The 24979-nt window shown below is 39.9% G+C and overlaps 2 long non-coding RNA genes across 5 annotated transcripts in view; one reads left to right on the top strand and one right to left on the bottom strand.

The window, feature by feature from the left end:
- The window catches only part of LOC111934063 (uncharacterized), a 51911-nt gene extending 27424 nt beyond the window's left edge, over positions 1-24487 (top strand). For 2 of the 4 annotated variants that reach the window (XR_015275929.1, XR_015275928.1), the window contains exons 9-14: positions 10806-10938; positions 12341-12425; positions 18147-18235; positions 20608-20727; positions 22067-22160; positions 23777-23910. This is a non-coding gene — a long non-coding RNA (uncharacterized LOC111934063). Of the gene's footprint in view, positions 1-10805; positions 10939-12340; positions 12426-18146; positions 18236-20607 lie in introns of all 4 variants that reach the window. The other 2 variants (XR_015275927.1, XR_015275926.1) reach the window with 1 other exon arrangement.
- On the bottom strand, positions 13168-17115 carry LOC147650686 (uncharacterized). The gene is made up of 2 exons (XR_015275930.1): positions 17040-17115; positions 13168-15093 (listed from the first exon to the last, which is right to left on the bottom strand). It is a non-coding gene; the product is annotated as an uncharacterized LOC147650686 (long non-coding RNA).
- Positions 24488-24979: the final 492 nt, after the last annotated feature.

Genomic DNA, 24979 nt, shown 5'->3' with positions numbered 1-24979 from the left:
AGAGAGTCTACTTTGAAGGAGTTAGCAAATAATTTATTCTAGGACTATAGCTCTTATTCTTGTCAAGGACTACTGCAAAGAGATTGCAGTTTTCCTGAATTTACAGCTGAAAAATCAATGGTCTTTTCATACAAATCTTATCAGAACTGGGACTGCTGCTCGCTCGCAGTGGCTCAGATGAGTGGCAGGGAATTATCGGTCTTTTCTCATGTCTTTTATCATCTTGAACGAAGATGTCTGCAGATGCTTCAGTATCTGGGGCCTCAAAAATAATTTCTACAAAAAAGAGTGACAGTAAAATGTGACCACTTAAGTGGTCCTAGAAAATGTGAGGGGCAGAGATGGGTGATCCCTCCTAACTGAAATCTTAGTTATGGTTAATCAACCATGAGTTAACTGTGAGTCACAGCACATCAGGGGTACATCCATGGGCCTCAGGAGATCTGAGCTTGTTTCCTGCTTTATGGCAGATCTCAGTCTCTGAAGCTGGACAAGTCATTTAATCACTGTTGGCCATCTCCAGCAGGGGAAATCAGCTCCGACATTTTGCCTCTGTTGCCTCTGTAGACTGAAGGCTCCCAGAATGTGGCAGTCTGTCACTACAGTGCCTAAGCTCTGTACAGCCTGATTAGACATGGGGCCCCTTGCACAGTCATCTGGCAAACACCATAACACAGTTCAGAAATAATAGGGTTTTACAATAGCCCTTTTCTTCAGTTCCCGAGGAGAAGATATAACACATTGTGTTAAGGGAACAACTCTCATCTGGTAACAGTCAAATAGTTCTGAACTGCTCTCTGGTCACCCAAGAAGTCAGATGAAGTTGTAAAGTCCCTTTCAACAAATTGGTGTGATTTTAACCTGTCTTCAAGTCCGGACTTGGAAATTCTTCCTTTGAAGAGAGTTACTTTGGACAGCTAAGGTATGAAATCAATTTCTCAAAATGTTCATGATGTTTCAGGGTTCCAGTTTTGCTCTGATATTTATCAATGCCTTTTGGCTTGCCAGAGCCTTTCTGGCTTGAATTCATAATTAAGAGGGGAGGATAAAGTCACCTATTTCATGTACCTTTACTGCAAGGTGAGTTACTGCATATGCACTGGAAAATGACAGCAATGTCTCTCTGAACTGTCCAGGCACAGAGAGCTGCTTCTGTCAAATACTTATGGTATGACTGAACACATGCTCAAAGTAAGATCTTTGTTTAGTAAATATTGAATATTCCCTAGTCCTTTATATCCTGTTGTCATTTCCTTTGTACAGCTTGCAGCTGTAGTTTCAAGCCAATGTACAAAAGTAATTGGTTAGGCAGAGTTCAGAAGTGTGTTTAACTATGTAACAGAGATATTTTTGATGTATTTTTCCTCTCAACAAAATTCTTGGAGTTCTGTATTCAAACTGTATCCTGCATCCAAACTGGCCTACACCAATATCTTCTGTGCATAAGTCATCAGATTTATTCAGTATCCATTTAGTGAATATAAATACACTGTAATGCACATATAAATCTATAAATATATAAGTAAATATATATTAAAAAGTAGTGAACTTGGCTGCCGTGTAGCCAGTTTGTGGTTTTGGAAAACCACAGGCTTTAGGGTGGAGCTAGCCATTGTATTGCATTAGCAATTTTCTCACTGTTTAAGAAGCGGCAGCTCGGAACACTTGGGTCCAGAGAGTAAAACACCCAACAGGAGAGCAGTTCCTCCATGTAGACCCACGTGTTTCACCTGGCCTCTGGAAAGAGGTGGGTGGAAGGGGATGTTTCCTAATTCATAGGTGATCCCAGCTTCCTGTGAGCTGGGCAGGAATGGGCAAAGAGGGAAATTGTGTAGTGGTGAAGGAACATACAGCGAGCTGTGTGAGGAGGGTAAGGAGGACTGATCACCCTCGGTCTTCACCAGACTTGCTCCACGGTAATGCCTCTGTGTGTGCTGGGTTTCAGGACAAACATGGAAACCACAATATTGCAGGGTGGTTTTGTCAGATTTGAGATGTGGGCAGAGCACACCGGTTTTGTAATGAAATCTTCATTTTATTTTCTGCCCAGTTAATATTCAAAATGGGTTCATTTTTTTTGTGGTATTTTTTTCTGTTGCATTGTCCCCCCTGCATGTTTCCGTTCTCTGAGTTGAATGTGGCAGTGACTAACACTGACAGAGTTAATTAATTGAATAGTAAACAGCTGTCTTAGGGCTGCTGCCTCTCTCCATTCTCATTCTCTTTTTAAGCTCTGCCAGAGGACTCTGGCTGTGTAGGGCTAGACAGAAGAGGAGTTTGGATGTTGTTAATAACTCTAAGTTAGGAAATGTGTTGGAGGTGTAAGCACCACTCAAGTATGCTGCTGAACAACACTTACAGGGCAGCATGACTCAGCTCAGTGCCCTACAGGTGGAAGGCAAACTACTATTTTCAAATTTTCTGCCTTGTAGAATTTCTGTGGGCTTCAAAGTTAGAGGATGAAACCTGCAAATTCTGAAAACATCTAAATTCATTTCTTCCTGAGAGTTGTTCTATAAAGGACACCAGAAAAGTCACAGAAAAAAAAAATAAGTAATTTTAAAAAAAAACAAACAAACTGGCCAGCAACTTAGATGAGGTGAAATTCATGCTCAGTGCTCTGGAAAGACTCCCAGCCTATGCATAGCAATCCTGAACGAGTAGTGTTCAGCAGGCAGCATCCTATTTTCCATCCTTACCAACTCCAATTGTTGTGATTCATCCAGAGAGGTTTTTTTCCAGTGTTAAGATAATGGAACAGCTAAATCTTCCATGAATATGAAAGTCGGAGCCTCTGACTGAAGCTGAAATTTTTCTTTTGACAGAGTTGCAAAAGAAAGATGATAAGTAACATTTTCACACAGAGGGAAGCAATACATTTGCAGTGTCAAGGGTATCAAACCAATGATTAGCATATTCAGTTTCAAATTAACCTCATTATAAATTGTAACTATAAAATCTCTTTTGAAAAATTACTTCAAAACTGAACCTTACTCCAGACAAATGGCTGGAATTTGACCTCTTTGTAATAGCTTTACTTTTTCCCCTTTTACTTTAATTCATTATGATCTCAGCAATAAATACAATAATCTGTGTCTTCTGCCAAAATACTTCACAAAATATTATCTGTCTTCCAGAGGGAGTGGGGTGAGGAGTTTTGTTTGGTTTTTTTAATAAGTGAATTAAAAAGAAAAATAAATATTATAGAACATGTATTTTATGATTCAACAGTCTGAGGCCATGCTAAGAATTAAGAATTGTTCTATTGGTGTTTCAATGCCGATTCATTTATATCATTAATTATGTTAGGGAAATAAAACTGCTTCAGAAAGCCTCAGACCCTGGATCACAGCCCACAGCTTCACAGTCCTACCCCCTCGTGGGAATTTTAGCACAGTATTCCCCCAGGTGCTCCAATTGGGTCAGCAGCTCTCCTGGGAGCCTGGGCACAGACAGGGCTCTGTGGGAGTTGCACAGCTGTAGCACTGCTCCCAGACACCAGCCAGGGTCCAGGAAGGGAATATCTATCTATTTTCTTCAGGCAGAATACAGAGTAGGAGCAGATCTGTATAATGGCTTTCCTTCTGCACAGTTCCCCAAGGCTATTTCTCAGCTGGAAGCAAGGGTGGGTGAGTCAGCAGTCTGTCTCTGTCCTTAAGGTGTCCTTATCCTGTGCACTGTTTAGGCAATAAAACTGTTAGATTTTTCATTCAGACCCATGATATGTAGTGGTGAACATACTGCACTGCTATTTCCAGAATAAAAAGTTGTCAGTGTAGCAAGAAGGGTGGCTCTAGCAGCACAGATTTTGAGGGGTAATTTTTTTCTTTCTTTTCTTAAGATTCTGGATTAAGCTCTTTCAGTGTTATCTGGCTCTCTCACCTGTTCCAGCTGCACTAGCAGGGCTGTGTTTAGTTTGCAAGGTTCAAGGTTACCTTGAGGTTGGCCTCAGATCATGGTCAAGAAATGTAAACATGTGAAAGGCATGTGAACACAGTTGGGAAATGCCATATGGTGTTCTTCCTCCTCCCCATCCTTGCTAGTGAAAGCCTGCTGACATTTTTGCATTGAATTCTCTAGGAAAGAACAAATAAACACCAAGACAAAACTACAGCATATCCAGACTTAAGCTCAGATGAGACTTTATCCCTCCTCTGAAAACCTTAATCGGGCCAAGCTTATGTGGGTCTGGTGCTTGCTTACTTATTGTTTCTGCCTGTGCTTTGTGAATCATAGAAAGGAACATATCCCAGTGCTGTCAGAGATGCATCCAGGCTGCTTTAACCTGTTTATAGTGGCTCTTGGTGTATGTCTGCATTGCACAGTAGAGATACCTGTTTTGGCTACAAGCAAGTTTCCTCCAGAGCCAGAACCAGTACAGCTATGCCAGTGAGGCTTTGCATGAGACTAATTGCCATGTGCTGCTATCTCTGTGTGGCCATGCTCTGGGCTGTTCAGTCCTGCTGCGGGACAAAGGAGATAACTCTCAAACAGTTCTGTCTTGTGGGGCACAAAGATCTACTGTGTTCATACATGCTTAGGATTTCTTCTAGTTTCAAACATTTAGTCTCTTTAAATGCTTCAGCTTATTTTTGCCTTTCATTTTGACAAACTCACAAACTGACAGAGATGAACTCACATCCTTCCCACCAGAGAAACCAGCCCTCACAGTTGCTAGCAGTGCTGAATTATGGTCATGCAATAGGAAGAGTTGGGGATCTCCCAGTATCTTTGTTTAGAGACTGCCATCCAACAGTCAGGTATGATGCACTGCTCTTGATTTTGCTCTAGAGATCCTATTCTGATGATAAAAAAATCCAGCATCGTGCAGGATTGCCCTGGAAGCCCCACTGCTCACTGGGAATGGCTGCTCTCAGTCCTTTTCTCCCCAGCTCCCCTGCTAGCCCAGAACCTTCCTCTTTCCACCTCACCGCTTTCCAAACAGCATCTGCTGCTCACCAAAAGTGAGTTGTACAGACTCTGAAGAGGGCAAGAGATACATCTTTCAAATATAATAGAAATATGGAATTCACAGAGCTATTGCTTTGTACATCTCCAAGGAATTCAGAGTTGTATTGCAGTGCCCAATTTCTATAGCTGATTGGCTGATTTAAGGGACTCAGTTCCACAGCCAAGTCTCCAGCATGTGACTGGCTGGCTGGATGGTACCCCACATGTTGATTTTACTTTGAAGAACTGAGCACTCATCTGCAACTTCTAAAAGTTTTAATTTAGTTTGCTATTATTTGGTTTCTCTTCTCTGAAAATTCTCCTGGTAAAAGCATTGTGCTTGCTTTTATCTCCTTTTCAGCTTCCTCAGCTGCCTCCAGCCCTTTTGAGCTGTACCTCTTGCCATCCTGTGAGTAAGTTACAGAGGTGACCCAGAATCACCTAAATCAAAGTTAAAATTTCTATTTGTAGCCACATTTTCTAAAGTGAAGCTCATCTACTTATTTTCCTTCATTCTTATCCTTGATTTTTTTTTTCACACTTTCAGGCACAGCTCTATGAAAGCTGGTTTCAGTGTTGATGTAAAACTTTAGCAGTTGGCATTTGGTCTCACTCCCACTCAGCATTTCTTTATTTCTTTAGCTGTGATCCTACAACTGTGTGTGGGCTTGTGTTAGAAACCAGATCACTGAAATGGCACAACATTTATCGAGGCAGGGAGGAAGGCAGAGAATGAGGGAGGGAGAGAGGAAGAACAAGCTTAAATTGACTTCACCAAGGTCTCTTGGAGGATGCACCTTCCTTCTCTCCCTGCATGGCTTTCTCTCCCTCCTCTCTCTTTGCCCACCTGAGTAGTCCCATCTAAAACTTGTAGATCACATTTCTTGCAATCAGCTCCTCACACCCTGTAGACACACCTGTCTACAGAAGTCAACAAAGTTAACATGATGTTAACAAACTCTTCTGTCTTTGTCTCGTGCACATTTTCACCAATAGAGAGAAAAGTGTATTACTGGGGCACAGAAACAAGCAGCACATCAGGTTAAACCTATTGCAGTTCTGTATTGTAAGGAGGATGTGTTAATGGGGCTTTTCAGGCGAGTCTGTTCACCTCTGAGTGCTTGTGGGGGATGCTGGGTGGTATAATGATAGAATTTTCACATGACCAGAATTTCATTACATCATCTGTTAGCATATGGAATGCCACAAGGGAACTCTACTTTATTTAACATAGTAACAATGAACAGCTGGCTGCATTACAGTTCCCTGTGTCAGAGAGGATACAGTCAAAATATATTAGTATAGTTTAAAACATTCAAATTACTTTTTTGTGGGCTGGCCAGTATGCCCCTTGAGTGAGCAAAAACAAGGAAAAGACAACTCGATAGTGGAAATAAAATGTCAAACATAATGAGAGCCTGAGCTCCAAGAGAAGAAATGTTGCCATGAAAGGTGTTAGAGGGATTTAACCTATTAAGGGACATGGATTTTAAAGGTATCTAGTTTCCAGGACTGCTCTGTTGTCTACCAGGATTTTCAAGCCAAGAGTTATATATGATACAATGTTGATATCACTATTCTGATAAAATTATGATTTTACTCGCCTGAAAATTCCAGTGTTAAAAATGTCAGCTATTAGCTCCTTTTGTAGCTCTGTGAGTTTAGCAGGGATATTTGATCATTCCCAGCTACTGGCATTGCCTTGTCTGCTAAGGTTGTTCTGCAGCCCCTCTGCCCCCTTCCCCTCCAGCCATGTCAGACAGCATCATTGCAGCTGCAAGAGGGCACTAGACAGCTCTGACAGTTTTGATATGTGTTATGTAGAGAATTCTACATAATGTGCCTTCTGCACTGTGTGATGTGGCCCAAAAGCTGGCATGTGCAGTTGCAGCCCCTGTAAAGGCTAACAGACTGAGAGCTGCTTTTCTCTGTGCAGCCTTTATCAAGTTTCCTACTTTTCCCAAGTCTCAGCTGCTAGAGCATCAGGATTAAGTATAATTTTCTCATGTGTTTTGATGGATTGACAGAGTTCTGTGCTCTATTCCATAGCAAAACAGAAATACTCTGCACAAACTCCCATTCATGTAGGATTTTTAGTGACGTTCACTGGAGTACACACAGTATTATACAAGTTAATAATAGGAAGAAAGATGTCACTTCTTGACAGTTTGAGGTACTACCCACAGACCTTTGCAAAGTGCTTTGCAAATGTAGTTTTACAAGCTGAAAAGGACATTGTGTTCCCGCAGTTGCTATAAAAGATCTTTTTGTAGTATTAAAGCATGGATTGACGGGAAGCTTTCTCTCACAATTGGCCTGATTTTTTTGTTAAGTATTCATGGTTATACCTTGGCATTTGTATTTTTCTAATAGCCAACAGAATAACACTGCCATTAGCTTTTCTTGCCATTAGGTGCAGTTAGACATATTCAGCATGTCCAGTCTTACAGGAGCTGGTGTCTTGAGGCATTGGTATTTGCACTGCTTTTTCCCCAGCTCACCTGCTATTCTGCTTTGCAGGCAGATGGCCAGAACAAAGAAAGGATTTCCAGATTTGGCCTTACAAACTGCTGAATGAACAACCACTTGAAGTTTAAGTACACAGTTAAATGTAACTTAGTCATACTTAAATGGCCAGATGAAAGGGGATTCAAAGTTGGGAAGGAAAAAGAAGGGCAAAATGCAGCAATAATCTTGAGTTATCACCTTCAAAGGATGTTTTCAAGAAGATGTCCATGTTTAAGGTTGAGCAATTGGATAAAGGACTGCATGATATCTGACAGATTATTTTCCTTCAGAAATGCTTTTCTGATCTGTTGAAGACATTGAGAGGGAAACACTTTACAGTTCTTCTGAAACAAATACAAAGAGACTGACATTGTCTCACATCTTACAGTCACTGATGGGGAAAGTGAGGACTGAAGGTGGTCAGGATGGGTGAAATCTGCTGCCTGGGTCCAGAACTGACAAATGCACTTTTGGAAATGGACTAGAAAACACAAAATGCAAAGGTTCTGCTGGTCTGCAGCAAGGAAATTATGTTCCTGCCTTTCAAGAAAGAGATGTTGAAACACAAAGCTGCTGTTCTTAAACACAGCTCCTTGTGCAGAGGTGTTAAATCAGTTTATTTACCTAACACAAACATGACTAGAATCTGTGAGGAGGAAGGTGCCTGTCTCCTGCAGCATCCCAGCTGAGGAGACAGACAGCAGGATGTGCAGGCAGTGCTGGTTAAGGGAGGGATAAAAGCAGTAACTTGACTCAGCTCGGTCTTTTGATGGCAACAAGGGAATTAAAATAAGAGATGTAGCATTTCATGTTAACTTGAGCATTTCAAATTGCAGAGAGGACACAAGTGTAGTAAAAAATTTTACTGTCTTCAGAATAATGGGGAAATTTATTATGTTTTTTGTATGTTGGAAAATGCTGCAATTAAGACTGCACTATAAAACCAGGTATGAAAAGAGCTATTTTCAAGGTTCTCAAACTCTGACAAATTCTTCTTTTAAGCTTTTTTGCTTCCCCAAAAAGTGGGGGAAAAAAAATCATATGATGAAAAAAATCATAATTGTGAGCCCTTATAAAGCTTGTTTAGAAAAATGTAGAAAATTAAATATAATATATATTCTAATTCCAGTTTGCATAATTTAACAAAAATAAGTTTAGAAGCACTACAGTAGGGCTCAAAAGTGGTAAAAAGTAGCTCCCATATAGCATTTTCTATACCTACATTTTTTAATAAAGAATATCTTGACACAGTTTTTGCCTAAAATTATGCATCCTAAATATTTCAGCACTGAGGAGGTAACACGTACGCCTTAATATTCCCCTTTCTAAAATTTAGCATTGCCCTTATAATCAGGTTTTGATGTCTCATATGTCTTTAACAAGTCAGTCACTCTGTTACTCTTCACTATTTGGTCAATGCCTGTTTTGCTGTAAGCAAAAAACTTAGCAGTTTTCATGATTCAGTTTATCTATCTGCCTAAAGGTTCATTGCCTAAAAGTATTCCTGTAAATGCTGTGCCACAATGGACATTTCAGCCTGGAATATTCTGGTGCTGAGCAAGAGCTGATCCCAGGTGGGATCTCCTACCTGCTGGGAGGATACTCAGTAGTTAAGAGTTGGAGCACTAAATAGTCTGCAAATAAAACATTTCATAAACCAGACTGTATTTAGCCTCTGTGTTTTCATTATAGCTATTTTCCAGACACCAAAAGTTGAGTTTATTTTTTGAAAGAGACTCCACAAGTATAAACTAGAGCTTAACTTTTTATTATTTGTAAATGTTACATATTTTATTGCTGAAAAGCTGTATCAAAACTTTACACAGGACATTGAATTCAGTGCTAGTAAGGGAAAATGATCCATCCTCCCTATGTAGAAAGCATTACATCACGAAGGGATGGAAACAAAGAGCTCTGAGGGACTGGGATAGGCAAACTTCCCTCCATTCACAGGAAATGGGTGAAGCCTTGCTTGAAATTATTATTCAGACGTTTTGTGCTGTGAAGGAAATGTCTCCTGATAGCACAAGCTATTGGTTTCCTGTTGTGAACTAACAGTTTTGGCATAACCAAGAATGGACAGGAAGGGCAAATGATTGGGGGTCATTGGAAGAACTTATTTTAATGAAAAGACCAGAGCTAGTAAGTGGGAAGAAATTTGGCCTGAAAAAAAACCCTGAAATTAAAATGGGGGTGGGGGAAGGGGAAAGAAAAGGGCTCAGATGCTGATGCTGCAGTGGAAATGAATCTTTGTGGAAATAAATAATAACAAAAAAAATGTCCCCCATGAAACTTTCACAGGGTTAGCAGGGGGAACACTGTTGTTGGGCAGGAAGTATCACAGGGGGAGAAAGCCCTTTGTGTCCTACCTAATTAAGAGCCTGATTCAACAAATATATATCCGGCTTCTACACCGAGGAGAGCAATTTTTGGAAGTTTTCACAGATGCGGAATTGTTTGGGTTTATTTTACAACTAGATCCTTATTACAGAGGCACTTTCAAGTGCTGTTTTTCAAGCAGGGTGTATAAATAGCAGTGCCAGCAGGTCCCTGCACTGCCTGAGTGCTGGGCCAGCTGAGTGTGTTCCTTCCAGGCAAAGGGAACACAGGCAAAGGCTCACAGGACATGTTCTGCTGTGAGAGCCGAGAGGAGGAGGCTTCCCTTGTCCCTCCTGGGTCTTTGGGGATCTGGGTCTCCTCCTGAGGCTCACTGCTGGGCCCTGCAGATATACTCTCGAGGAGACAGAGCTGGTTCCAGCTCCAGAGCCTCCCTCCTGGAACACCCCAGGGGTTGCAGGATAGCAGGGCATGGCAGGGAGCACCCACTGAGCTCTGCCCTGTCACTCACTGCTTGCTTCATCAGCAGCAAAAAGGCAATCAAAAAAATCTCTCCAGTGTCACAGGCTTCTTTTTAAAATGTCAGCCTAAGTTTCACTTCAATCATTCAAAGTGCCTCAAGGCTATTGCTAAAAATCAATGAAATCTGTTTGGACTTTTGTGTTATGTACTTTTGGAGCAAGCATTTTCACCCTTGCAAAGATTATTTTGATTGTATGGAAAGTCAGTTTGTAGAAAATGGCTGCCTGGTTCAGAAAAAACATGGAAAGAGTCACTTTGTTTTTGCAGATGCTTAAAAGGCTGCCTCTAAAGTATCTTTCATGATGCCAAACCCAAAAGAGTTTATAAAAAATGTGTCTGTATTTGTTTTTGGATTTAATTTATATAGAATTTTTAAACCCATGTACAACATTTCTGTTTTCCACTCTTAGAAAAATACAAACTTCAGCCACATTGGAATCTTGTTGTTTTTTATTTAACATCTTTTAAATATTTTTGTTTCCATTTAGGACTGCCAGCATTACTATGGAAACCCCCAAAAATAAAGACTCCCAGCCTTGTGAGAGTACACCTGCAAGAGTAAGAGCTGCCTATCAAAAGTGACTTCTTCATTATGGATGTCACCTAAGGACATTTTGTGTGGTCAGTATGACTTTTTCTCTCAAAATATATTGAAATTATATTCTTAGCATTAATACAATTTGGTATCTTGCCAAGGACTAGTAACAAATGTCTGTTGCTATCCAGTAGTGTTCTCTTTAATACACTATCTCAGTTTCAAGAGAAAACCAGCTCTTGACAAAATGTAGATTTGAGTTTGGAAGCCCTTAAATATCAAGATGAAATAAGCACTCATCTCAGTGAGATAAACATGTAAAATGAAGATCTAATAAGCTGTTTTAATATAAATCATTCCACTGGCTTCAGAAGGACTTGGATCAGAGTTACAAAGAGAATTGCAAGAATTCATCTGCTGCTTCCTAGTAGATAGGTGGAGCATATTTACTAGTGAGCAGTTGGCTGCTATCAAAATTGATCTGTTTAGACTTTTCCACATTGCTAATTTTATATTTTTGTTGTTACAGAATTAAACGGCTTGATCTGAAATTTTACAATTGAATTAGTTCTGTGCAGTTTTCAAATTAACAACAAAAAATTTTTAGTTCATTACAATGGCTTAGCATGTATTTTTTCAAAGGAAAAAGGTAGCTATGGTGGTGGGACTGAATTCAGATAACCTGGCAGTATCTATGAATAATATTTCAAGAGAATGTTTTTGAAATAACAAGCTTTCAAACCAACAAGATATTTCCATTCTTTTGGTGCCTACTTTCTGTTTTTAACAGAATTTTCTATTCTACTTGCCAAATTGTTAAAATTTACAGTATATGAAGGATATTGATTTGTGTACTTTTCTGCAGTGTAGTGGCAATTTGACAAGTCTGCATCTGTAATGAGCACCACTGGAAAAACAGAGATTTTTTTGGTTTTTTTTCTATATTAATGACATTCTAAAACCAGTGAAAAACTGAACTTTAAATATTGCTAGAAATACACCTTTGTGTTATTACCAATAGCACAGGAAAATCACCTACATATTTTTTTGCTGCTGTTTAAGCATACTGAAAAACCTAACTTAAATGCACTCAGGTGTCACCAAGATCTGCTTTTCACTGCTGTTTCAATGAGCAAAGTCCTTGCAAGAATTTGTTTCAGCATAGACAAACCTCAGAAATGCTATCTGTAACATCTCCATGGTTTGCCTAATACCAAATGATCCTGTTCAAGTCAATAGACACCTTGGGAAATTAGATGCTATTCCAGGTGAAGAGGAGCATCAGACCTCAGCTCTCTGGGAGCAATGAAGTACTAAAGGAAAGAGCAAATTGAGTCCTCAAACCAAGTGTTTGCAGTACAGAGCAGAGTCTAAAGAGGGAGGGATTCATTCTAGCAGAACATCTAGCTGTACATGACAAATTAGTGTCATGACTATTGATGGCACTGTCTCTGAATATAATCTCATCAGAATATTATATTTTTGCAGGACTGGAGCTTCTTGTTGTACAAATGAAAAATTTTCCCAAAGAAATCTGGTGTTTGGAAGCAGAAATTGTTCCAAAAGTGCACAGGTACTATCAACAAGAGTACTGAAGTAATCTTTGCTGTATTTACCAGCTTTAGGTACTGCACTATGAAATTTCTGGATGTTTGCAGTCAATAAGGTTTCTGTGTCACAAGAGAAATGTTTCCCCAACAAATGCTGATTCAAATGTTATACATTCCCACTGCTTCAATTTTTGCTCTAGGCTAAGTAGATGATTATTAGTGTTGCTACAAGCTGTCATATTACTTCTGCTGCCCACCAAGGAGGTGGCTGTGTTGCAGCATTAGGCAGGGAGTGCTCCTGTGTGCATTTGAGCCCAAAAGGACCATTTCAAAAGGTTGTTGCCTATGTTCATTGATACCCTCTAAGGGTGATTGTTGTTGCAGATGGAAGCAGAATTTCCCTGAGAAGGTGGGTAGGAGTGGCAATCAGATGAAACTGGGAAAGGGTTGTAAGTGCTTTAAATTTTTCTGTGGCAAAAAGAGTTGAAACTGCAGATAGGTTAAAGAATGAGGGGTTACCATGCAGGGTTAATTTTTCAGGAACGAAGTGGAGAAATTATAATGAAATTAATTGTAGTGGAATTTGTAAACTGGCATAGAATGGAGGTCAGTCATTGTAAAATTATTCCTCTTCCTTTGGCTGGATGCTCTGTGCAAGCTGTTATTCCCCCTCCTACAGTGTTAAAATCACTTCTTTCATTTGTGTGTGCTTTCTGGAACTGATGAGATTAAAACAGCATAATACCACTTCAACTCAATAGGGAATGATTGCAACTGAAAAGCATTTATTTATTTGATGTGAATCATTCTGTAGCACATTTCAGTTCCATACTGGAGAGGAGGATTTTTGTCTTTAAAATGTTTACTTAAATAGGAGAAGCAAGAAGATGTCCCTGTCCCTGTCCCTTTACTTTGCTAATGCAGGCAACACACACCTCACTTCATAGTGCTGATGTATTGCAAGGGGGCATCTAGGATAGTTTCAATTATTCTACTGTTCACTGTTACCACATCAAGCCTTTGCAGTTGTATATGAGGATGCTGGTCAGTGTAAAAAAGAAATCATAAAGCAATATAAGTTTCCTAGAAAAGGTTACAAACAAAAAAAAAAAAAAAAAGTGGATTTTATTGTAATGCCACTGTCTTTTGGCTCTACCTTGCTAATATTTTTTAAAATGAGCTAGACATTAAATAGCCACAGTGTTGTCTAAAAATAAAGTTGAAGATTTATGGGGAAAATTTTGTCCTGATTAAAAGGACAGATGAATTGTGAAGAGAATGACTTAATATTATGGTAACCATAATATTTGACTTTTAATTGTACTAAAAAACACTTTAATGTCAGCTGTCTTACACTAATGCATAGCTTTACTTTCTTTTTTTTTTTTCAGCTTAGTTAACAGTTCAGATCAGATCCTTTTATTCCAATTTACATACATGCCAGTCATTGCAGGATGGGACTAACACTTGTATTGTAGCAAGAGCAAAACAGAGTTTGTAGAAAAAGAACATAAACAAAAAAATCCTTTTTTAGGCCAGTTAATATAATTAGAAAGAACAGGCAGGCTTTTGGTCTCAAAGTCCTTTCTCTGGGTCTGAAAAGGAGCGGCAGAATCTAAGACAGAGACAAGATTAGGCCCAATTCCTCTTAGTTTAATCTAATTATGTTAGTCAGGACACTTGAGAGATAAGGGTGCTTTGTATGTGTAGAGCAAAGCTCCCTTCCACGTTACTGCAATCATACTCTGCTGGGAAAAGCTGTGTTGCAAGGAGAGCTGCACAAGCCATACATCAGTTTCCAGAGACCTCCTGGGGTCCCTAATTGCTGGCATGCACCCAGCCACACTGGCAGCACACACAGTCCTCAGGCCAGGCACTGGAATACAGCCTTTGGAGTGGCTCAGTACAAGTGAACATCACGATCCGAGGTTTGCATGTAGAGCTGCCCTGGACCTGTGGCTTCCTCAGCCCTGTCTGACTGCAGAGGAGCCCGAGTCCTGCGCAGAGACTGAGAGCAGCTCAGTGCCTGGGACTTCAGGAGCCTCTCTGGAGTGTCCCCCTGAGCTGCTGTGTGGACAAGATTCCAAACAGGCAAGTGAATAGAGTAGCAATATTCCTTGGCTTCCTTGGCCATCTGGATGTACTGCTATCATCAGGCTCATTTTCAGCTTGATGAATGTAATGATTTTGGCAATGTCTGTGGCTGCTACCAATCATTCTTTTAACAATTTCCATTACCCTGGCCAGTTATTTTCAGGGTCTTGGCCTTTTCTATCACAGCTATGTGTTTTTATGTTTCAAGATCTCTGAAGAGCAACTTGTACAAGTATGTCCTTTTGTGTCTACTCATCTTGGAGCCATTTATATACAGCAAATGCCTTTTGAATGGGCTTGTGACAAAGTGACTCAGGCAATGCTGCTCTAAAGGACCTTCCCACAGACAGTGAGTAAAAAGGAGACAAGCATCAGCTCTGCATTTTGCTGGACAGGGAAAACACACTAAGCATACAGTCAGGTGGAAAGTAATGTGGGTTTCATAATGGTGTCAGTAGCAGACCCCAGCTGTTCCCTGTGATACAGCACACGTAGGGACTCTCCAGACAGGGCCGGTTTCAGCTCCATTTTACTCTACAGTTTTGTCAATCTTCAGGCTTTTTCAGCCCCAACAGGCATCTCCTTGTGTATTTTAAGCTGAAAGAAAAATCAGCAAACAAAAACTGAGTCTACACAGGCACCCAGAAACAAAGCTGTCATTATAGGACATGCAACTGCTTTTTCTGAAGCATTGCTAAGTCTCATTCTCTCAGATCCGTACACACTGTCCTGCTCACGTCTTAGACCACTGGGGGAAAAGTTCCCAAACGTGCTTGAAATACTAAAGTAGTCCCAGGAGGAAAAACCTAAACAAACACTATCCCCCTCACTGAACACACCCCATCCTTCCCTAACCTAGGCAGCCACTGACACTCTTATCACTTTCTGCCAGCAACCCTGACTGTTCTATTCTTCCCAAGGAAGGCTCACACTGCTTGTACAGTTTTTTGTCCACCCCTGTGCATTGTATGCCTCACTTACTGAGCCAGCTGTTCTGCTGATTCTTAGAAGGGCTTTCACAGAAAGGAATTCAGTGTAAAAATGCTGCTGCCCTGAGACCAGGTGGTGACTAGCGGTGACTGGTCATTAGGTCAGCCCCGGTGACTTGTGGTGACTGGCACCATTCGTTACAAAAGGGGCCAAACAGCAGACAGACATTTGGGCAGAATGGCTTCTGAGTGACAACTTTCCTGTTATCAGTCTTTACCAGCATATGTACATATCACAGTAAAGTAGACCAGGCATCTCTAATTACCATTGCTAACTCACAAAAGTAGGGTTGGCTAGTCTTAGCTTCTTAACTAAGAAGAAGTTATAATAAAAAACAAAAACTGCACTTGGTGAAAAATATCAGTTACCACCTGAAATAAAGACATTTCAGATGTCATTTCCTTGAATATATGGTTAATAGTTTCAAATCTTAGAAAGCATATGCCAGCTCCTCCCCATCATACAGCTGTACCAACTCCACAGTCTTTGGATGAAGTTCAAATCTTGTTTTTAGTAGGATGAGAACTTTTTCCAGCACTGTAGTTAAGCAACAAGGATAATTCCAGTAATAAGATAGAAAAATGAAAGTACCTTAGCAAGCAGGTAAAGATCTAAAGCCTTGGGAAAGGCTGTGTAAGCTTTCAGCACAAATAGAACCATAGCAAATTAAGCAGGTTTGCTAAAATTGTACCTGAGATGGCCACTCCTAGAACAAGGTCTTGAGCCACAACCTAACTTCTCCTTTCCAGGCAGCCCCTGCAGACGACCTGAATCCAGACTGTCTAAAAGTCCCATGTTCTCACTTGAGGCCACATCAACCCTTACCAAAAAGGTCACAGAACATCTTGTTTGGCTGGCCTCAAACTTTATGGTCTCATCACAAGGACAGATGGGATGTGGGGAGCTGACAGGGACAGGTAATGCTCAGGGCTTGCCAGCACTGCAGGATAAGGGTCAGATGCTGGGAGTGAACTGTAGTTTCTCTCCAAGTGTACTGATTATTTCAGCAGTCCCAAATGTGATCCTGGGACCTGATCAGGAGTTTCATTCAAAGCAGTAAATTTGTTCTTTAGGCTGTACTCAACTCACGGAGCTTCTTTATCCAGTGGATCAAGGAAAGCCCCCAAAATTACACATTAGGTATGCACAGTTTCATAGCAAATGCAAATACACACTTTAAATGTCATATGAATGCAGTGGATTGTATTCACAGCATGCTGGTGGCCTACTTAAATACTAGCATTTTCTTCTCTTCAATGCATATGTAATTTATAATAGCCAGCTAACATCAGGAAGCTCTTCCTGCTCCTAGGCTGAAATGCTTGTATATTATACTTATATACTGTGCTACCCCCAAAGACTAATAGTAAAACAAAATAGGGAAATTCACTCCCTAGAGAGAAGACTCCTCTAGGCTTTAAGAACACATAACTTCCAATTAAAGCTTTACAGAAGAGCTGATATGTGCACTGTGACTAAGGCTCAAGACTACCCCAATGTATTTCTGTCTGAAGAAGTGCCTATGGCACTGCTGTAGTATCACAAACATGTACCAGTAAATCCACCTCTCAATGCAGTTCATCTCTCTTGGGAATGAAGTTCATCTTTCACGATACAGCATGGTCTTCTAAACAGAAGGAGAAAGAAAAAAACATTTATCATTCTTGTGCCAGGCAGAGTTCAACTTGAAAGAAACTGGAGGAAATGTGTATCATTCATCTAAGGAACAAATCCACACTACAGATTTGTCTGAGAGACAAGTGAATGTGTTCCAAAAAAGCTATCCATTTCAGAATGGGAGGCTTGAATCCAGTCCAACCAGAAAATGCATGCTGAGTAGCATCCATTTATTCAGAGTAGTAATGGTTTCTTCTAACAGCACATTGCCTTGATCATTGTGTTAAACATAGTATATATAACCAACAAAAATTCCCATCTTTGCAAATGCAGGCTATCTGCCAGTTCCACAAAGGGATTTTTTTTTCTAAATAGCTACTGCATAAGGAGTGTTGCCTGCAGAGCAGGTTTTGTGTGCTCAGCCTACTGCGATCATCAGGTCTGAGAGCCACAGTAAATGGAATTCACAAGCCTTTCCAAGTCACCTCCTGTGTAAAGCCCTGAACAGACAGTCCCAGAAGTGAAGTAAGGAACAACTTCCCTCTCCGCCCCTTTGGGCAGCTCACATACGTGCTTTTAGCAATACCTAAAACAAGAAAAACACCTACAGCCACTTCACTGGGACTGGCGGAAACAGAACGGAAATGAGAAACTGATTAAGTGGAGAGCCAGCTTCACACGCAGAGAAACTTCCAACTTTCGTTCCTAACGACTTTTTAAAAACTGCTTCAGTTTTGCTTGTATTCCCTTTGAAAAAAATAAAAATCTTGGCCCATGAGCTCTCAGTGCCTACACAGATGAAAGCTGTGAGAGGCCTTAAATGACTTCAGCAGGAAACTACTGGGAAGGGGAGGGGTCTGTTTTCTGACAGTCCCATTACACATTTCTAGGAAAAAATCTTTTCAAGTTCTGTGGACGAAAACGAAACAGAATTACAGCACTGCCTCTCTCTTGGAGACAATCAAAACAACACTTTTCCTGCTTCCATGCTGGAGTGCTGCAAAGTAATTCCCTTTTTTTATCTGTCCTCCTCTCTTTCTCAGGATCTTGGTGTCAGGAATAGCACCTCAGATTGAAGAAATTGTTAGAATCAGTTGCATTCTGATCTGCTCAAATAGGAACTGTGTTTCAGGTAAACTTTGGGAATACTTTGTTCTGCAGTTGCATTCATAAATCCTTCTGCCATTTCCCAAACACCTCACAAACTGTTTGGGGAGCTCAGGAGTTTTCTGTTTAGTAGTGATGACAAAGCACTTGACCACTGCAAAACCACAGCAGGGAAGCTGAGCAGTAACAGACGTCAGCCAACGTCACCCCCAGATCACCAGGGTGGAAGGTCATCCTCAAACAGTATTTCCATTTTTCCCATCTTGGTAAATTGCTATGGGAAAAATCCTCTTTTTTTAGTGTAATGTAGTTAAAAATTAGAAAGTCATCACCATTTACACAAAGATGGAATTGCTGGCTGTGTTGGGAATTTTAACTGATGTCTCCACCCAAGCAGTGTGTGGAACCAGTGTAAGGGCTAACACAATTCAGAGTTTAAAATGGAGTGATGTTGCAGCTCCAACTTTTTTTTTAAGTCAGTACAAGAGATCTTTGGAAGCATTAGAGAAGAAATAGAAACAGAGGTGAATTATGGCTTCTAGTCTGATGATGTGCACGAAGGAATAAGTGAGTGACAGGGTAAAAAGCAAGAAAAATGTAAAGCATCACTGGACAGTATTACATAGTGCAATGCTAAGGACCAAGAGAGCCACAGAAAAGTGATGACTGTTGAGACACATCTCATGGGAAACAGGTGCATTGTTTTTCATCTGTGCTTCTAGAAAAGGCACAGTCCTCAAAGGTGAAGATACACGACAGCCTGGGATAGACAATACAGCTTTTGTTCTGATGAAGAAAGGTTCACTGTGAGCACTTGGCCCAACTGCCCTTAACAGTTCCTGTGACTCAATGTGCTCTACAAATCCCTCAGTTATCAGCAAGCTACAGCTCCCTATTTATCTGCTCATCCAAGCTAACTCTGCAAGGGCTTTTTTATTCCCTAAGAACTGAGCTGTACTGTTTGACCAAACAAATTTCCATCTTCCTTCCCAGTCCTAACATGCAGAGACCCAAAATCACTGGCAGGGCACAATGATGACAAACATTTACCTTATTACCAAATATATTTCCAAATAGGTCCCTGTTTATAAGCAGAAGTTCTCAACCAGCTGCTAGTTCTGATGCAGATTTTTAGCAATTTAATAATTACTTAGTATTAAATGAGTATTTAGTAATAATTTGGTAGATCTGCTGTCTATCTGGAGATGTTAGATACAAAAAATTTATCCAGTGAAGAGAATCATGGTACAAACTCTTGTCTCCACTGAAAACAGAAGCTGATTTGCTGCCAACATCAATGCTTTATATTTGCACTGGGTACCATGCTGTGTATTAAAAAAATAATTAAATAAATAGATAAGCAATGGAACTATTTGACAAGAACTAAAGAGGAGTGAGATATTTAATAAAACAATTCTGGGGCTTTCATCTCAAAAACTAAGTTAAAAGATTGCTTATAAATAATAAAAAATTCTGTATTTCTTTGAAAAGTCAAAATATCCAAACCTCATGTACTGCAGCTCTTCACTAACATTACAACAACCTCTCTCAGAACACGTGAAACATGTACATCCCAGTTTCATACCTGCAGTTAGGACTCACTCTGCAAACCAGACCTAACTCAGAACATTTAGCACATTCTAAAGGGGTATAATTCTACCCCCCACCCCCCAAAAAATGATCTGAGAATTCTGTATTTTCTGGAGTGGTGAAATTAAACAGTTTGAAAATAATATGCTTCAGGCTCACAAGAGTCCTCAAATACTACTGCAAATACATCAGCATTTAAAATTACTATGTTGAAATTATCATCAATCTGACTTTGGCACAGTGCTAGCTTTTTCCCTTAGAAATAAATTTAATATCATTACACTCTGTCACTAACCAGGATTATTTGATTCTGAGGACAAATTTATACAGTTGCTATCACTGAAGCACATATAGAAGCTGAGCACTTGTCTAAAATAAAACTGTAGGACGTCAATGCAAATCAACAGTAAAAATATATTTTAGAACGATGTAAGATGTAGAATAACTTAGTTACAGAGCATCTTAATGAGTGAAAGAAACATTGTTTTGCAGCCCACTTCTGAAAACTAAAGTAGTTTGCTTTTTCCCCATTGATAGAAAGAACCTGCAATTTTTTGGCATAAACCCCCCACATTTTAACCTGTTCTTTTTGATAAATAGACTTTGAAAGAAGAAAAATATGAAGGAAGGCTTTTGTGAATCGTGTAGGTTATAAATTTTTTTGGCAGCTGAAATCCTTTAAATTTTGGAATTAATAGTTCTGAGGTAGAGGGGCTAGTTCAGAGATATTGAAAGAAAAGTGTCCATCTTACAGGATCTTCCTACAGCTGTACTGTGGACATTCTTTATGCTCTATTCTCTTGACAGGAATGATTTTCCTTGGACATCAGTGATTCATGGAAACTCCAGATCACTTCAGTAAAATGCAGTCTCACAAGGAAGAACCTGCAACGTCTCAGTCTCAGAAATGGGATCCAAACCCATTGAGTAAGTGCATCTTCCATAAGTGAAACCTGTCCATCTTCTAAAATCATCTCATGGGAAGAGATGTCCACAGTAACACTAAACCACTGTAACAGCAAGCCAGGTAAAACTATGGCTATGGTGATACTTTTGGGAAAAGCTTTTAAAAAGTACCTAAACTCTTTTTTCATAATGTTTCTGTCAGACAGATTTACTAGATTTTAGAAGTCTTTGTTTTACTCAAGCTTCTTTCTCATCACCCCTGTACATTTGCAAAGTGTAATTATCATCCAGGGAAAGTCTTCTACAGACCACCATATTTTCAAAGGAAAAGGGAAAAATACAGCAAAGGCTTCAAAGATGTGAGTGAATTATTTCATTCACAAGTGCAGCATGTGCTCTCTCTTCTGTAATGACACAGTACTGAAAACAAGAGGTAATTAATGCAATTCCTTTGCCAAATGAGTGGGATCTTATAAAGAATTGGCACATAATCCTGATTTGAGCTTTCTTGTTTTAAACAAAACCAAACCTAATACAGAACAATATAATGTACTAGCACGGTCCTTCACCATATTTTCCTTTTTTCCCCAATATGAGTGTCTGCAAAGTGCTGGGCCTGCAATCAAAGGACACTCAGTGTCCAAACCAGCACTGTTGATGCAGCCAGACATTTCTGTGTACTACAGTACAGTCATGAAAGTGAACCAAAGAAGAACATTTGGTCTTTTGTTGTCTTACATACCAAGACAGAAAAACATAGCTCTTCCTCTGTTCTACCCAATGAACAGATGTAGGTTTAATCACATACAAAAGAAAATGCTCACAAGTTTCAGACTTTCTCATTTCTCAAGCATTACTTTCTCAAAGAAAGTAATTTTCATCTAATTATCTTGAAACTGTCCATAAAAAGAAGATAGGTAAGGAATTGGATAAATTCACCAAATAGGGTTTCCTGTGGAGTTATTTTCTTCAGCTGGAGAGAAACCTAAGGTAATTTTCATAAACAAAAAACTCATGGCAAGATAAGAAAAGAAGCCTCAGGGTCCAATATAGGAAAGTTGCAGGAGCTTCTTCAATAAATAGCTATTACAGAGCAGTATAAATTCAGATGCCTCCTCAAAGCTGCGGATCAACCCAATACACAAGGTTAGCAAATAGCAGAGTTTGGTAAAATAGAAGCAGAAAATGCCACACAATAGCCCAAAAGGACACCTTAAGGGCTGTAACTTTAATCTTGCCACTAACCTACTATCCAGCTACTCCACCTCCCCCCCAACTCAAATCACCTCATAAATACCTAAGGCAGATTAGCCTTCCTTCTGAGGAGCATTAGAGCTCTGACAGACTGTGTGAAATGCAGATCCAGGGAACCCAGATCTGGGGCAACTCTTCAAGACACGTTTTGAGAGGATGTAGGTGGCATGGAGGATGGAATTTGCATCCAGAGAAAACAGGTATGTTTCTAATGCCATCTGGCCCTTGGTTACCAGGCTCTATCCTCATGTACGTGGCTTCTACAAGGATAACATGCACAGAGTACAAAGAGATCTTGCTTCCACATCTGGGTGCTGCACCAGGAGCAGAGGGTGGAGGAACAGAGATGAAATCTGTGATTCTGAAAGTAAGATGCACAATGCTGGCATCTGGCAGCCATAAAAGACACATGAGGTAGAGCTGGGCCTCTGGCCTGTTGCCAGCCAGGGCGCCTGCAAGGATAACAAGAGCTTGTAACCCCTGCAGAAGGGTCAGGATGGCAGGAACACAATTATGGCCCATGCTGCTATTTCAACTACAAATTCCCTAGCTTCCTAGACTTTCAGTAAGAGTCTACCCAACATCCTAAATTAATTTTAAAACCACAGGCATTCAAAGTTCATTGCAAATGACCGGGCCCACGAAATATCCAGACATACACCTCCCACAGAAAATCAGTGGGAGTTAAGCCCCTAAATACTCCTATACTTCTGTCCAAATATTTCCCCTTTTTCCCCCTTGAAAACCCCAAGTTGTGTCATCCCTTTGAGTCTCTCTTGCTCACAGCTTTTTCAGTCCTATATTTCACTGTAATTTCTTGAGAGTATCACAACCTGCAGTGCCCAGGCAGCAGCACCTGTGTGGAGTTTCAGAGATAGCGCTGCTGTCTCTGGAGCGTGTAGTGCCCACTTCAACAAGTGAAACCCACATTCAACAAGTGCTGCCAGCTCCATTCACAGGCTGTAGGGACAAACTCCTCCAAAGCCAGTCACAAGACTAGATTACAGATCCTGAATGAATCCATGTCTAAACTCAGTATTAAGGAAATTTAATGCAGGCACTTTCACTTACAGACATTCTTGCAATGCCTAGGATCTATCTGAGTTTCTAAAAAGCGAGTTTTTAATTATGAGCAGAGAAACAATAGCTCATTTCAGCATGAGAAAGAATACAACCACTATTTTTCCATGCTCTGTAATTTAAAAATAGGTCAACTCATTAACTTTGAAGCTTTCAAAAATACTAAAACTGAAATACAAGGCTCAATTTATTTTTGTTTTTTAAGCCAGACCCAGAGATTGAAGAGTTTTAGACCAATGACTGCTTTAAAATGATGCAAGAGGATAAAGTTTTTGAACTACAAATCTAATATAGCCAGAACAGATTGATTTAATAGTAAATTTTTAAACAGAAAGTAAATTTTTAAACATTGACTAGATTTGAAGCATTTAAATAAGACCAGAGCATTAACTGCACGCCAATTCAGAAATGCTGCAGGGCCTGTAATTTGTCACTCTGCACATATAGATCAGGATGACTTTTCTCACTTTTCTCCATCGTGTGCATGTTCAGAATGCAAACAGAGGCCAAAGTGCACCTGAACAGCCAATTGAGAAACTTCCCATATGTAATGTGAACCAGACAGAATCAATACATACTGCAAAAAATTTACTAGGAAAGGGCAATTTCTTACTCTGTACTTAAAAACATAACCCTGGGGTTGAGAATTACTCTCTTGACATTTTGTAAGTCAACAACAACAGAATTATGATTAGTGGGACCTTGACTTGCAGTGCTTCCCAATCACCTTGTGCAGGACCTGGGGAACACCTGGTGTGCATTCAGTATGAAACAGAAGTTCATCAGTGCCAGTGCCCAACAGGCTTCAGGGCTGTGTTCTCTATGCCCAAACAAAACTGGAAAAAAACTGCTGGTTTAAGATCTTGGTAGGTAAGTCAAACCAAAACCCAACTACTCTGAGCCATCTCATACTTCCAGTCACTTCACCTGAAAATAATTTGATTTTAAAATTGAATTTAAGCAAGTTGTTAGTAATCACTTTTCAAGTATTTATTTTACTGAGGGAGGGAGGAGAGGAAAATCAAGCTATTTAGCTTTCCAAGTATTTAACATAAAACCCAGAAGAGCTCCATCTGGCAACCAGCAGGATTTCTAAATAATCTAAATAGTATCTACATAAGAACCAGGCTGTCTGTGGAGTGAGACAACTTCAACTTTTACTGCCACAAGAAGTCTTTATTAACATAAAAGGAAATTATAAAGAATTACGTTAGAGCAGGAACAAGAGCCTGGCAAGCTGACAAAAGACCCCAGGAATCTCTGCATTAATCTCAAAATGCTGCTTTTGACTTGTTGGAATAGAGCATCATACTCTGCGTGGTTTTAAAAAAACAAAATAAAAAACCCTTTTAGGTTCAAAGGACTCCAGTACAATAAAACCAGCTCTAGGAAAATATTCAGATTAATGAAAATCAATATGTAATTCCTTACTTTGCAACACAAAAAACAACCCGTAACATTTGAACATAGTTTGGAAAACATTAGTATTTAATTAAAGTCATAGACAAGGCCCTTCATGTCCACAGATGTCTGTCTTCATTAAGAAGATGGTTCTGAGTAGTGCTGCTAATTATGTAAATTAAATAAACTTTTGAACTAGTCTTACATATAAAAAAGATGATAATTCTAATTCCCAAGTAAGTAAACACCTCAGAGTATACAGTATTTAATTTTCTGTGTTATTAATATGGAGGATCCGGCCTTGCACTTCATACCTAGCCCATATATTTTTTGGATCATTTGTGAGTGATCCAAACCTGGTGGTGGTTTGGTGTCATATGGGAAATATTTAACTGGTCCTCAATGCCCTTGTCAAGTTGCCATTGGGATTTTCTGTCAGTTTCTTGGCAAAAAATCAAAGAGTGAAACAGTGGGCCCAAAAAAACATGTTATGGTGATCCTGTGAGGATAGGGCAGCCTTGAAGCTCTGCGTTTTCCG

Source organism: Cyanistes caeruleus, chromosome 13, assembly GCF_971803275.1.
Source record: "Cyanistes caeruleus chromosome 13, bCyaCae1.hap1.1, whole genome shotgun sequence".
Classification (NCBI taxonomy): Eukaryota; Metazoa; Chordata; class Aves; order Passeriformes; family Paridae; genus Cyanistes; species Cyanistes caeruleus.
This window is presented reverse-complemented; position numbering and strand designations above follow the sequence as displayed.